This window comes from Chlorocebus sabaeus, chromosome 14 (genome assembly GCF_047675955.1).
Source record: "Chlorocebus sabaeus isolate Y175 chromosome 14, mChlSab1.0.hap1, whole genome shotgun sequence".
Taxonomy (NCBI): domain Eukaryota; kingdom Metazoa; phylum Chordata; class Mammalia; order Primates; family Cercopithecidae; genus Chlorocebus; species Chlorocebus sabaeus.
In genome coordinates this window covers 90,740,386-90,752,867 of record NC_132917.1, presented here as the reverse complement: position 1 = coordinate 90,752,867, position 12,482 = coordinate 90,740,386, and the positions used below count along the sequence as shown (strand labels likewise).

Here is a 12,482-nt window from a genome sequence, read left to right as displayed (position 1 = left end):
GCTTCAGTTGGAATTCATATAACAGAGAAGAAGGCACTATAGATCTTCTAAGCAGAAATTTGTCTTAATACATAGAATTAGAATCTAAAGTACTGAAGTCTAAGTAAAATGTAAAGATAAATCTCCAGATTTAATGTTTTATTTGCTAAGAAATATTTGCCAAGTGGGGCATACAGGAAAACTCAGTGGTCTTCAATATATTGGAAGAACAAAGAGAAGGTTAGAGTTTTTCAAAAAAGGGAAATTATTACCTATTGTTTTTTGAGAAATTTTATTGGCTGTAGTGAGGGTTAGGAGCTGGCAAGCTCAGACTGGCAAGCAGTGGTGGACAAAGTGAATCCTAGAATTATATTATCTCAGAAGTTGTGGGTAAATTTTGATTTCAGGTTACAAGAAGCCAAAGCAGTGAAGCTTGCAGAGAATTTTGTTACTGAAATACCAGGGATTCAGTGAAGATCCTGCTGCTCAGCACACAGAAAACCAATCACTAAGACAACAGTATTGCCAAGGAACAGGCGTTAATCAGGTGCTGCAGCCAAGGAGATGGCACACCATTCGCAAATATATCTCCCTGAACTACTAAAATTAGGGTTTATATAGCAGGGAAGAAATGTGGGAAAACAGGAATTAGGGAGGGGTAAGGAAATTAATTTGGTCAACAGGAAGCAGGAGGTCAGTTAGGCAATCATGATGGGCAAAGGGTCTGATGTCTCACTGTCCCAATTCAGTGATATGTAACCTTCAGCTCCTTGATTGTATCTAGAGGCCTGATGGTTGGTTTCCCGAAAAAGGAACTCAGATTAACAAATGTAACTATCTTGAGTTTTAAGATTGGGGGAGTCAATTTCTATGTTTATTCAAAAAATCATAAATATTAGTACCATGGGATAATATGGGCTATTTAAATTGCATTCTAAAAACAGTATTTTGTACCCTGAGTGCCTTTCCTCCCTGGTTTCTTGGCTCTGTTGGGTATGACAAGAGTGACCGAATTCCTATGATTAACTTTTATGCTACAACCTTTTAAAACCAAGGATGTAGTAGTCAGGAAGGTTGTTAGTAGAAGCAGGATTCTCTGGTGCTCCCTCAGAAAATAGAATGCATCTGCCCCTGAAGTATGGACCAATTAATCACGTGGTCCTCCATGTTGTCTGAAAGCTTAAGGGTTGGGGTGCTGCTGCTCTCAGCTTCCTACAGCATCTTTCCAGGTTTTTCTCCAGTCCTCACTTCTGATCTTGCGTCTGTCTTAGGTAATCAGTGGAGAATATTGAGTCATCCTTTTTTGACTTCCAAATCTCATGGGAGGGCCTCTTATTGGGCAACTCTATCGGAAACAAGAGAGACAAAAAGGGATATTTATGATAGTTAAAATGATTTTTTCCCCCATGAGCCCACTTAAATAAATTATATTTAAAGCCACATGTTGAAAACATGTTCAGCTTTATTTTCTTATTAATGCAAATTTACGTTTGCAAATATTTTCGATATGGTAAAGGTTGAAAACGTAATTATTTGTCCATGGAATAATAAAACACCTCTATAATTAAATGGAGTAAACATTTTCTTAAAAATTTGTACTCACTGAAATAAAGGAATATATTTAAAATGTGTGAACCTATGTTAGAAATTATTGGACTTAAATTAAACTGTGCAGTTTGGTTTGGGATGTTGTTCATTCCTGTGAACTGCCACAAGAATCTTGAGTCATGTGTAGTCACTGCTGTTCAGCAGTTTTCTTCAGACAATTGATATCTGTAGGCTGAAGATGAGCTCAGTGCCATGCAGAGAAACCACTCAGCTGAGCCCTTCCTTGATCAGCCAGATGATTGTGAACATGAGCATCCATAAGCATGATAACAAATGTTTACTGTTATCAGTCACTGAGTTGTGTATTTAACCAGTTTCCAATCATTAATGCATGAAAGCCTACTGATACAGTATTTATACTTCTACCTGTATACACACACACACACACATATTTTTTCTTAAATTGGTGGTATAAAGGTGAATATTTAGTAATCAAATTATAAAGTTATTAAGGGAAAATTAATGACAAAATTAAAACTAGAATTTCAATAAAAAGTTAAAATTTACTTCATTTATAAAAAATGTGCATACACATAAGATACATAAAACTGAATGTATATTTATTTGATAAAATGTTGGCTACAAATATATACAGTATTCATATTTAATTGCCTTTATTCTATTATATATGCAATATATGCCCATTTATAAAATTATTATCTAAATTGAATACATTTAAATAATTTTTGTTACATTACATAAAAATTGTGTTCTGGACCTTATATAGTTCATACTCCTGCTACAGAATATTTATTTGTAGCCTTTATTTTTAAAACCCTACCAAATGATTGTCCTAACATAAAATATTTTTCCAACCCAGTAGAGCTGCAAGGGTGTAACTAGAGCAAATTTTGACTAATGTTGAATATTAACCATTATATCCTATGAAAGTCTTCGTTATGTTCATGCCCATAATGATGATATGCCAACTAGAGTTCTCACGTCAATGGATGCTGGATGGAGTCATATCAGTGCCATTGTCAAGGAAGCCCTGGAAATGTAAAAATCATAACAGTAGGTAATCTGCAAGGATTACATCGGATGATCACATTGCAAAGACGACAGCATTTTACTTATCTTGGCTCTTGGTTTTTGACAGACCATCAGGCCTTAAAAGAAATGCAACAGGATGATTGCAGACAAAGCCATTCTGGAAGAGCTATGACTAGATGTTTCAAAAATGAGCCATAATAAAAAGAAAATGCTTCCCAAGTGAATATTAATAGAAATGCCATTAATGAGCAGGGGGATTTTATTAATGAGGACTATTCAAAACATGAACTTCAGTCACCTTTCCTCACCTTCCCAGGGAGACTCAAAAATCAATGTTATGGAGGTCCCTGTGGGGACTCAATAATATGATTTTCAAGTAACTGAGATTTACAGGGCAACTGGCTCTTCTGAACACCTAATTTGCCAAGAAGAATGACCCCCCCTCACATAGTACCACACATCAGGGCTCTGACTAACAACTGGAGTCAGGTGATTCTAGTGTCACTGGGTACACCAGACTCAGATTTTGGACAGAAAAGTTTCCTGAAGCAGCCAACAGTTGTGCCTCTTTTTAATAGCAACTCCTTGCTTGCTGTAGTAAACTGATAGGAGTTGAGTATCTCAGAGCTAGAGCACCAGGCATGATGCTGCTACCTTAACTACCCATTCTCACTTTGGTGCCTACAAACACAATCGATAAAACTGGACAGGCCCAACAGATCCAAATTATTAAATGGAAATGGTACAGTCAGAATCAGCCCTAACCAGGATTCCACAGGATCCATATGCCCCATGAACAAATGGCAAGCTTTCTAGAAGGGAACAAATGACCCATAGGGGACTATTTAGCTCTCCTTTGGCCACATAGAATCAAAGATTCAGAGACATGCATGTGGCCACCATCCAGCCAGGCGATGGCGTCTTTTGACTGACACTGAACAAGGACATTCTGCCCAATGGGACAAACTATATGGAATGATAGTAGCCTTACAGGCTGCCCCTAACACTATATTTTACTCCATTTCCACTAAATCATGGGCCATTGTCAACAACCCAGCCACCTGGTCAGGAAAATAGCAACTGAGTGGCTAAACTATTAAAGGATCCCCTGTATAGGGAAAAGGACTATGGCAACAGTTTGCTTCTTGGACAGTTAAATATATGTCACTCAATTAGATGTTGGGGCTACCATGGCCACCCTTGAGAGGACTCTATGTTATGTTTTTGGATATTCCATGAGACTTCACTCTGACCAAGAAACACCCACAGTGTCTAACATGACATGAGCACACATGTCCAACTTGACAATGGACACGCTCTCATGGAACACAATAGACCTTCTATGCAATTACCAACACCCTCCACTGTCTGCTGTACCAGGATAAACACCTCATGTATCCTAGAAATACAATTAGAGGTGATCATAAAGCAGGCTCACTGGTTGTAAACAATGGGGCATCTGAAAGATTCCCCTTTCACCTATTTAACATCGTAGTCACTACTTTGTAGAGTCTTATCCTCCTGCCAGTGATAGTAGCTTTCCTTGGCCCAGTGAACTGTACTGTCACTATGGCTTAATAACCTACACTGAGATTGTGTAAGTCAAGGTTCTTCAACAATCTGTAAAGATAAATCTCCACCTTCAGTTCAGGGGAAGTTGGTGGGCATATGCAATATGCTAGCTTTGCTAAGGGGGATGTCTAGGTGGTGGGTACCTGCAAGACAGTTCTCCAATGACCCTGACTGACTTAGTTCTCTCCACTTTCTTGCTTATTTTAAGAGTTCTCAAGAATAATTGTAGAATGTGCTGGAATTGTAACATCCTGAGATAGAGAGGAACTGACCTGAACAGACTACCTGTGCTCTATATCATTTTCCCATAGAATAGAATGCCCTTTAACCCTGTGTATCTTATTACCCCAGGATATAAAACCCAGAGTGGCTGCTTTCCCAGGTTCCTGAGCTGTGGTGCAAGGGGGGGACACACAGTCGACTCCATCAGCTCCACATGGCTTTCCTGTGCCTTGGGGGACTGACCCGTAATAAGTCCAGGACTTTCGTGTTCCCTTGCTGCTTCTCTGTAAATGATAAACCCACTTCATGTAACTCGCTGTGTGGGGTGTTCTGTTCCCCACGCTTAAGTACGTTGGTAACCAGTGCCCAGTGAACCTGCTTCAAAGATGTCACTGACACAGAGATAACTGAAATGGAGGTTATTGGGGCTAGGGATAGAGGAAATGGCAGGGGAGTATGGTTTAAGTGGGATAGATATCAATTTTTATAAGATGAAAAGAGTTCTGGAGTTAGTATCAGTAATAATAACAGAACAAAGTGAATATACTGCACTGTTAATAATGGTTTAGACATTATTAAGAGTGCATTTCACTGCACTCTTAATAATAGTTTAGACAATTTTATGTTCTCTGTATTTACTATAGTTAAAAAATTAACATCTTGATTATAATATTGTTGGCTCAGAAGACATTGCTTTATTTTCTCATTTTCTCACCAAATGTTCATATATAATCACTTTATGATGCCATTGTTCACACATTTTAACAAATTGTGTGTGTGTGTGTGTATGTGTGTTTATTTTGTAAACATGTGGTCTCCCTGTGTTGCCCAGGCTGGCATCAAATTCTTGGCCTTGTGTGATCCTTCCTCCTCAATTTCTCAAAGAGTTGAGATTATAGGTCTGAGCCTGAGCACTTGGCCACAAGAAACAATTTATCAGAGCATTTCATAGGAGACCTCTTCAAAACGTATATTCTATTGCAGTCACCTCCAAAGCCAATCTCCTAAGCCATGTTTCTGTTCACAAGAGCACTTCTCCCTCTATGATGTGACATCGCCTCAGCATGAAGTCATACAGACACATAAGAGAACAAGGCAAGGAGTTAATCCATGTTTATGAGTGGAAATCACTGCAAAGATCTGGCATTAATAGGATTTAGGTGTTGTACCACTTCTCCACTAGTGAAACACCCTTTGATTTCTCTTCCTGGATTGTTTTCTCCAAGGTTTTCTAATATTTAATGCTAGAGCTGACATTAGAAGCTTTTTATCCTGAGTCTAATTGAATGCTATTTCACTCAAAATGTATTGCCTTAAGAAGTATGATTATAAATATTGAATAATGCCTGTTACTACTACCTACAGTCCCTTTAGATTTCCTGTTATCATCCTAAATATCATGACTTAGGAAAAGCGTTTGAAAGGGGTTTAGACAATATTGATTCTGATCTCAATATACTGATACATGTCAAGCACCCACAAAAGTCAAGAAAATTGTAAGGAAAACATGACTTAATGATCATTAGCCATTCTGGTCACTGTTGAGTGAAGATTAAGAAAAACTCTTAAAAACAAGTAACTGAAACATTGAGAACTCCCATGAATTCTGGGTAGAGATGTAAAATGGTACAACTACTTTGAAAAACAGTTTGGCAGAGTAATAAACACTCACTGTAAGACCCGGTAACTGCACTCTTAGGTATTTGCCCAAAAGAAATAAAGACATATTCATGCAAAGCCTTGTATAATAACGTTCATGGTAGTTTTATCCATAATAGCCCAAAGTGGAAACAACCCACATGGCCATCAGCAGGTGATGGGATATACTGTGAAATTACTAAACAGCTAAATAGTACTCAAAAGTAAAGAGGAATGCGTCATGAGGACACAGGGTGACATGAATGAGCCTCAGAAACAATTATGCTGCCCAAAGATCACCAGCCAAAAAAGAGAATGTGCTATAATCCATTTATGTGAAATTCTTAAAAACAAAGTGGTAACTATACTAACAATAAGCTGACCAAGGATTTTCTGTTCTATGAGTTGGAAAGCAAGTTGATTTCTGAAGAGCAGGACAAAACTTTTTGGAGTTATAGAAATGTTCTGTGTATTGATTTTGGAGGTGCTTATAAGAATGCATATATTTATAAAAGTTTGTTCAACAGTACATTTAAAATCAGTGTATTTGATTGGAAATACTTTTTTTTTCAAGAAAATTGGTTAACAGTGAATAGTAATTGCAAATCCAATTAAGCAACATTGTCTTCACATCTTTTATTCTTGCGGTGTACTGGAAGCTACGTGAGCCAAAAGTTCTTCTGGTAGATAATCTCAGCTTGACACTAAAGAACTATGTATCTTCTGGCAAGATCTCTCTTTTCTAGTATTTTTGGAATTTTCTTCTATAGAATAAGAATTTAAATATATTTCACAGATTAAATTGAAACAGTAGGCTTTTAATACACTTTTTTTTATTTATGTCAACTAAAAGTCTAAGCAAAATAAAAAGTCATTAAAAACTGGGAAAATATTTAAATGTGAGGAAATGTTATTTAAGTTAGGGAAAGAGATCCAACATACCTTATGATTCATACAAAATTTCAGAAATTAAAATTGCCTATTGAGAGTTAGCGTAAAAACTATAATACTCTTTACCATGTGTGTTCATGAAATGTATAGATATGCAGATGGATTCCATTTTTCTCCCTTTTTCTTAAGATTTTTATGTTTATGTTCATAACAGAAGCCAGCCTTTAATTTCCTTGTTTTGTTGTGTCTTTATTAATTTTTTGACTGGAGGACATTATGACCTCCTATAATAATTTTCAGAGTTTTTTTTTAATTCCCTTGAACTTATGTGTGATTTTGATAAGTACCATGTCAGTAACCACCAAATATAAATTTGGAGTTTTCTTTCTGGGTTTTTATTACAGATTTCTTGTTACTTTTGAGGTAAGAGGTAGGCAGAACTTCACTCTGGACCAGATATGAGGCTCGCCAAAAAAGGAACAGGGTTCTGAAAGCACCTCTCCATAAGACATGCTCACCAATGCCATAACAGTTTACCATTGCTATAGTAACATCCTGAAGTCACAGCCCCTTGCCATGGAAACACCTGGAAATTCCCGCCCCTGTAATAGCAACACCTGGAAGTTGGGGCAACACCACCCATTTTCTAGCTATTTCTGAACAACCCACCCCTTAATTATCACATGATTAAAGGTGGGTATAAATGTGACTGTAAAACTGCCCCTGGCTGCTCCTCTTGGCCCTCTGCCTATGAATTACCCCTGCTCTGCAGGAGTAGTCACAGAGTTGTAACACTGCTGCTGCCTCAATAAAGCTGTTTTCTTCTATCACTGGCTTACGCTTACATTCCTTCCTGAGCAAAACCAAGAACTTGCCTTGCATCAGTATTGAGCCAGTCACTCACCACTAAAGATGGTGAGAGGCAGTCTTTGATGTGGCAATGAGATGGTGGAAACAGCAGAGAAACAAGACAGCAAGACACAGCACGAGATGGAAGTTTATGAGAAGATGGACACAGTGATCAGCAATGGGCAAGAGAGCTATTGGAGACGTGGCAAGACAGTCATCAGTGAGAGAGGGCGAGACGGTGACCAGCGCTACAGCCATCAAAGCTACAGAGCTGCTAATATTGCAGAGCTGTTAACACTGGCCAAAGGCTGTTTTAATAGCCATCATCTTTCCTGACAGGCAGTGGAGCCGAGTGGATGGGCAAGTGGCCACAGAGCCACTGCTTCATGCGGGCCAGCCGCTCCGTGCTCCAGTTCCCCCACGGGAGCCCAACCCACCCAAGCTGGGGAGCCTGGAGAGATCTTCATGCAGGCCCCACATTAGAGATTGCTTGGCACCATTTTGGCTCCTGCACACCTGTAAGTGTCCCCTCTACCCACCTGCCCTATATCGGATGATCCAGGGAATAAGACCTTTGGCTAGATCGTCAATTTGAAGTCCCCCATAGCACACCTGACTATATCCTCGTTGCTCCTTTTCTTAGTCATTTCTCCTCCAATGCCATTTTATTTATCCAACAGTCATTTTATCTTATTTTCTCCCCTGATATATATGTTTGGTTTGCAGTTTTGGCATTGGCTTCCTAATTATGTTTGTGCAATGATTTAAGGCAGAACACTTGGTTCTAAGAATTTTCCTGTTCTGTCAACCTTAAGGAAGCCACAGTCACATTATTCTATGGCCCAAACCAGGCCTTTGAGGCTCACTGTTGGCCACTCCACTGAAGTTCCAGGATTTTCTGCACTGGTCAGCCCCTGGATATTCCAGGGCTTCCTGGCATTTGGTGTGGAGACACTCCTAGGCTGATACTCGGGTACTCTGGGTTTTTGGCATTGGTATTGTTGGCCACTCCCTGGATGCTCCCAGGTTTTCAGCATTAACATTCCTCCTAGGATTGTGGATTGGAGCCTCACCCTACACCCTACTGGAATCTTGGTTTGCCTTCTCTTCTTCTCTGCCCTAAGGTTACCATTTTCTATAATGGCATTTTGTTTTCTTGTTGTCACTTTATTTACACCTTTTCTTCTACATTTTACTTAATAAAAATACTGCTTTAAAGCCAGGCATAGTGGCTCATTCCTGTAATCCCAGAAGTTTGGGAGGCTGAGGTTAGCAGATCATTTGAGGTCAGGAGTTCAAGATGAGCTGGGCCAACACGGTGAAACCTGTCTCTACTAAAAATACAAAAAGTGAGCCAGATGTGGTGGCACCTGCATGTAATTCCAGCTAGTTGGGAGGCTGAGGCAGAGAATCCCTTGAACCCAGGAGGAGAAGGTTGCAGTGAGCCGAGTTCCCACCACTGTACTCAATCCTGGGTGACAGAGTGACACCCTGTCTCAAAAAATAATAATAAAAATAAATAAAATAATAAAAATACTGCTTTAGTCATATTTTGTTTACTAACAATTGCTTACAATCCACTTTCATAACGTCTTGCTACCTCTACTTACACATTCTATGCAGGAAGTGGAAATCTGAGACAAGAGTAATGACGGCTTAGTCACTTTCCCTCTTGTTGGATTTAGAAAACTTTATGTGTCCAGTAGAAATCCTTGTTAGATGAGGGGACTATGGCGAGCATCACAGAGGACTTGCCACTAGGGTGTCTATTTGGCAATTGGAGCAAACTCAAATTCAGCTTAAGGAAAGGAAACTCATTTTCTATCACAACTCTGCTTGGGTTCAACACAAATTAGAAAACCAACAGAATTGTCTTAAACATGGTTCCATACATTATAATGCTATTTTACAATTAGACTTATTCTGTAAAAAAAGAAGAAAAATGGTCCCTTGTATACATGCTTTTATGGCCCTTTACTCCCTCCTGTTATTTCCAGATACCAGGAAGCCACACCTCGAGGATCCGCTCCAAGCTGCTATCCCTAGATGGCCTGCACGGCCTCCCCGGAGTCTCCTCAGTCCCCCAGGTCTGAGGGAGGTCCCACCAGTTCTCTAACCTATGATTTTAACCTAAGGCCATCAATCACCCCTCCACCTTATCCAACTAGCACCTGCCTAAAGTCCTTGCTATGAGACCTTAAACTCGTAAGAGTCACTCTTAAACATGGCCTCTAAAGTTTACAACAATAGGGACAGGACCAAAGAGGTGGAGATAACAAAAAAAAGAAATAACCAAAAGCACAATTATTAGCAGCTGCTTTAAAATCCTGCCACCTCAGGGCTCCCCACACCAAGAAAGTGTTATAAGATCAGTGTCTAGGATGCCCACATGACAGCCTCCAATGTATCAGCCCTTCAGCCAGAATCAGTGTGCCTACTATTAATATAAACAAAAGGGACATTGACAATAAGAATGTCTTAAGTGTCCCTGGTGGGAGAGGAATTGGCTCCCCGTCAATACTAGAACTAACCTTCTTTCACTAGTCCCAAGTAGCTGCCTTGCTCTAGCAAAATTGATACAATTCCGATGACTGGAGGAACATCAGTGTCCTTAGCCTCACGCCAACTTAAATGAAACAACACCGACACATGCGGAGTGGTTTTAAAGAGTGGAGAGTTTAATAGGTAAGAAAGAAGGAAGAAGCTCCCCTACACAGAGATGGAGGGAGGGTGGCTCCAGGCAAAGACAGGAAACCCGAAGTGTGGCTGAAAACAGCCAGTAACATGAGGAGGCTGGAGGAGGTGGTGTCTGATTTGCATAGGACCCAGGGGATTGTTTTGACCAGGTATGTAATTCGCATAGCTGCAAAAAGCTGGCCCTCCCACCCTAGCCTTTTAATACGCAAAGGCAGGATGCAGTGATGTTCTACACTCATGGGCATATATGAGGGTGGCCGTGTTGCCAGTCATACGTGGGGACAAGAAGACTGCAGGAATCTCCATGTTTGGGTGGACCCAGTTTCTAATGGTCTGTATTTGTATATCAAAGCTTGCCAGCCTGGCTCTAAGAGCTGGGGCTTTCCTTCTAGAAAAGAAACATTTCTGGAGCTGCTTTAAAAAAACAAAAACTTCCCAAGGACCCCCTTTCCTCTTGATTTGCCTAAAATAATTTCTTAATAACTCCTATAACAAAATTACCAGGAGTCCCAGACCCTTAACCTGATGGATAGCTTTTGTACTGGCGGACAAGTGGACATTGGAACATCTTTCTGGTGTCTCCATTGCTGAGTGAGCTCTGTAGTGGCTCATGAACTCTGGGGTCTCCCTTTGAGCAATGTGGTCCACCCCCTTGCTTCCTTATTTCGTGTTTTGCTATCCCCTTCCCTACCTCTTCCTGTCTTTCATACCTATTGGGGCAAACAAAGTTTAGCCAGGTTGACAGGTCTTGGTTTTGTAAATAACTTGGATCCAGCTGTTTTGTATAAGTCACTTAGTTTGTGAGATATGCTCTGTGTCTACCATGCTATCAAATTGGCTTGTAAATAAAAGACCACTCATAGTCTATACCTGTTAGTTTGAATAGAATGTTGTCTTTTCTAAAATTTAACGTTAAGATTTGTACTAAGGCAAGCCACTAATGTTGGTAGGCTTTAAAATGGTTAAAATGACTTTAACTAGTGAGCTTTTTGTATAGCTAAAATCATAAAAATTGTAGAATGGTTTTCATCTATAGAATGCCAATGAAGCAGCCTCCTTGTCTGGGGAGGCTAGTGAGGAGGAGTGCCTTATCTTCCCAAGGCCTGAAGATTTAGTTGGTACCAGTTGTTCTATCTGTAGAGAGCAGAGTTGTCTATTAGCTTTTACTCTTAGCCTGTGTTTCTTTGTTTTGCTTATCTGGGAGGGTGAGTTTCTGTGTCTGTTTCCAGACATCTTCTTGCAGCTCTAGGCATTCCCCCAGTCTGCTTTTAGCTTCCCTATCTTAGTGTGCCTAGAGGGAAAAGAATACGCTTATTAAGGCGCCATGTTTTACAGGGGCTCATTGTATAAGTGTGAAGCTTGGTGATTACCCAGGAGACTCCCCCCACTTCCCTTCTGTGCCCCAGCTGTCTAATCTGTGTTTTACAGCCTGAACTTTCAGGCTACCTTTTGTTGGAAAATAAATGATTTCTTTGAGCTGCATGATATTAGAAAGGGGGTTAATTTTGAGCTGCTTTCCATTAGAAGGAAAGTTTGCTGCCGGGGCTCGCTTTACCCTCACTATCCACCTATATAATTTCTTTCTGCCTCCTACAACACCAATGTCTATTGGACAGCTTATAATTTCTTGCTTCCTAGGTATATATCAAATATGTCAAACAAATGCAATATTTATTGGGAAAATAATTTTTGTCTAATTTGGAAGTTATTAAAAGAGAGGTTCAAAATATGAGGAAACCAGTAGATAAAGAGAGATATGAGGAGAGTTATAGGTGGAAGATGTATGTTTTTTCAGGGAAGGATGTAAAGGAAGAGTAACTTTGCATGAAAAAGGATCTTGTATGATAAATTCTCGCCCTAGAGTAAAATGACTAATTTTCTAAGAAAGGTATTGTATAGGTGAAGTCAGAAAGTTCAAGCATGTTATAAGGAGTCTGTGTAAGTCAAGGTAAGGTTTGTGAACAGAAATTTATGAAATAAATTTTGTGTATGATTAAGCCTGCTATAATTGAAAAATTGTGTGTGGTAGACTT

General features: G+C 39.6%; 1 gene segment (V, D, J or C); it reads left to right on the top strand.

Annotated features, from left to right (window-relative positions):
• Nucleotides 1-12,482, top strand: part of LOC103241327 (immunoglobulin kappa variable 2-24-like) — a 978,355-nt gene that overhangs the window by 392,592 nt on the left and 573,281 nt on the right.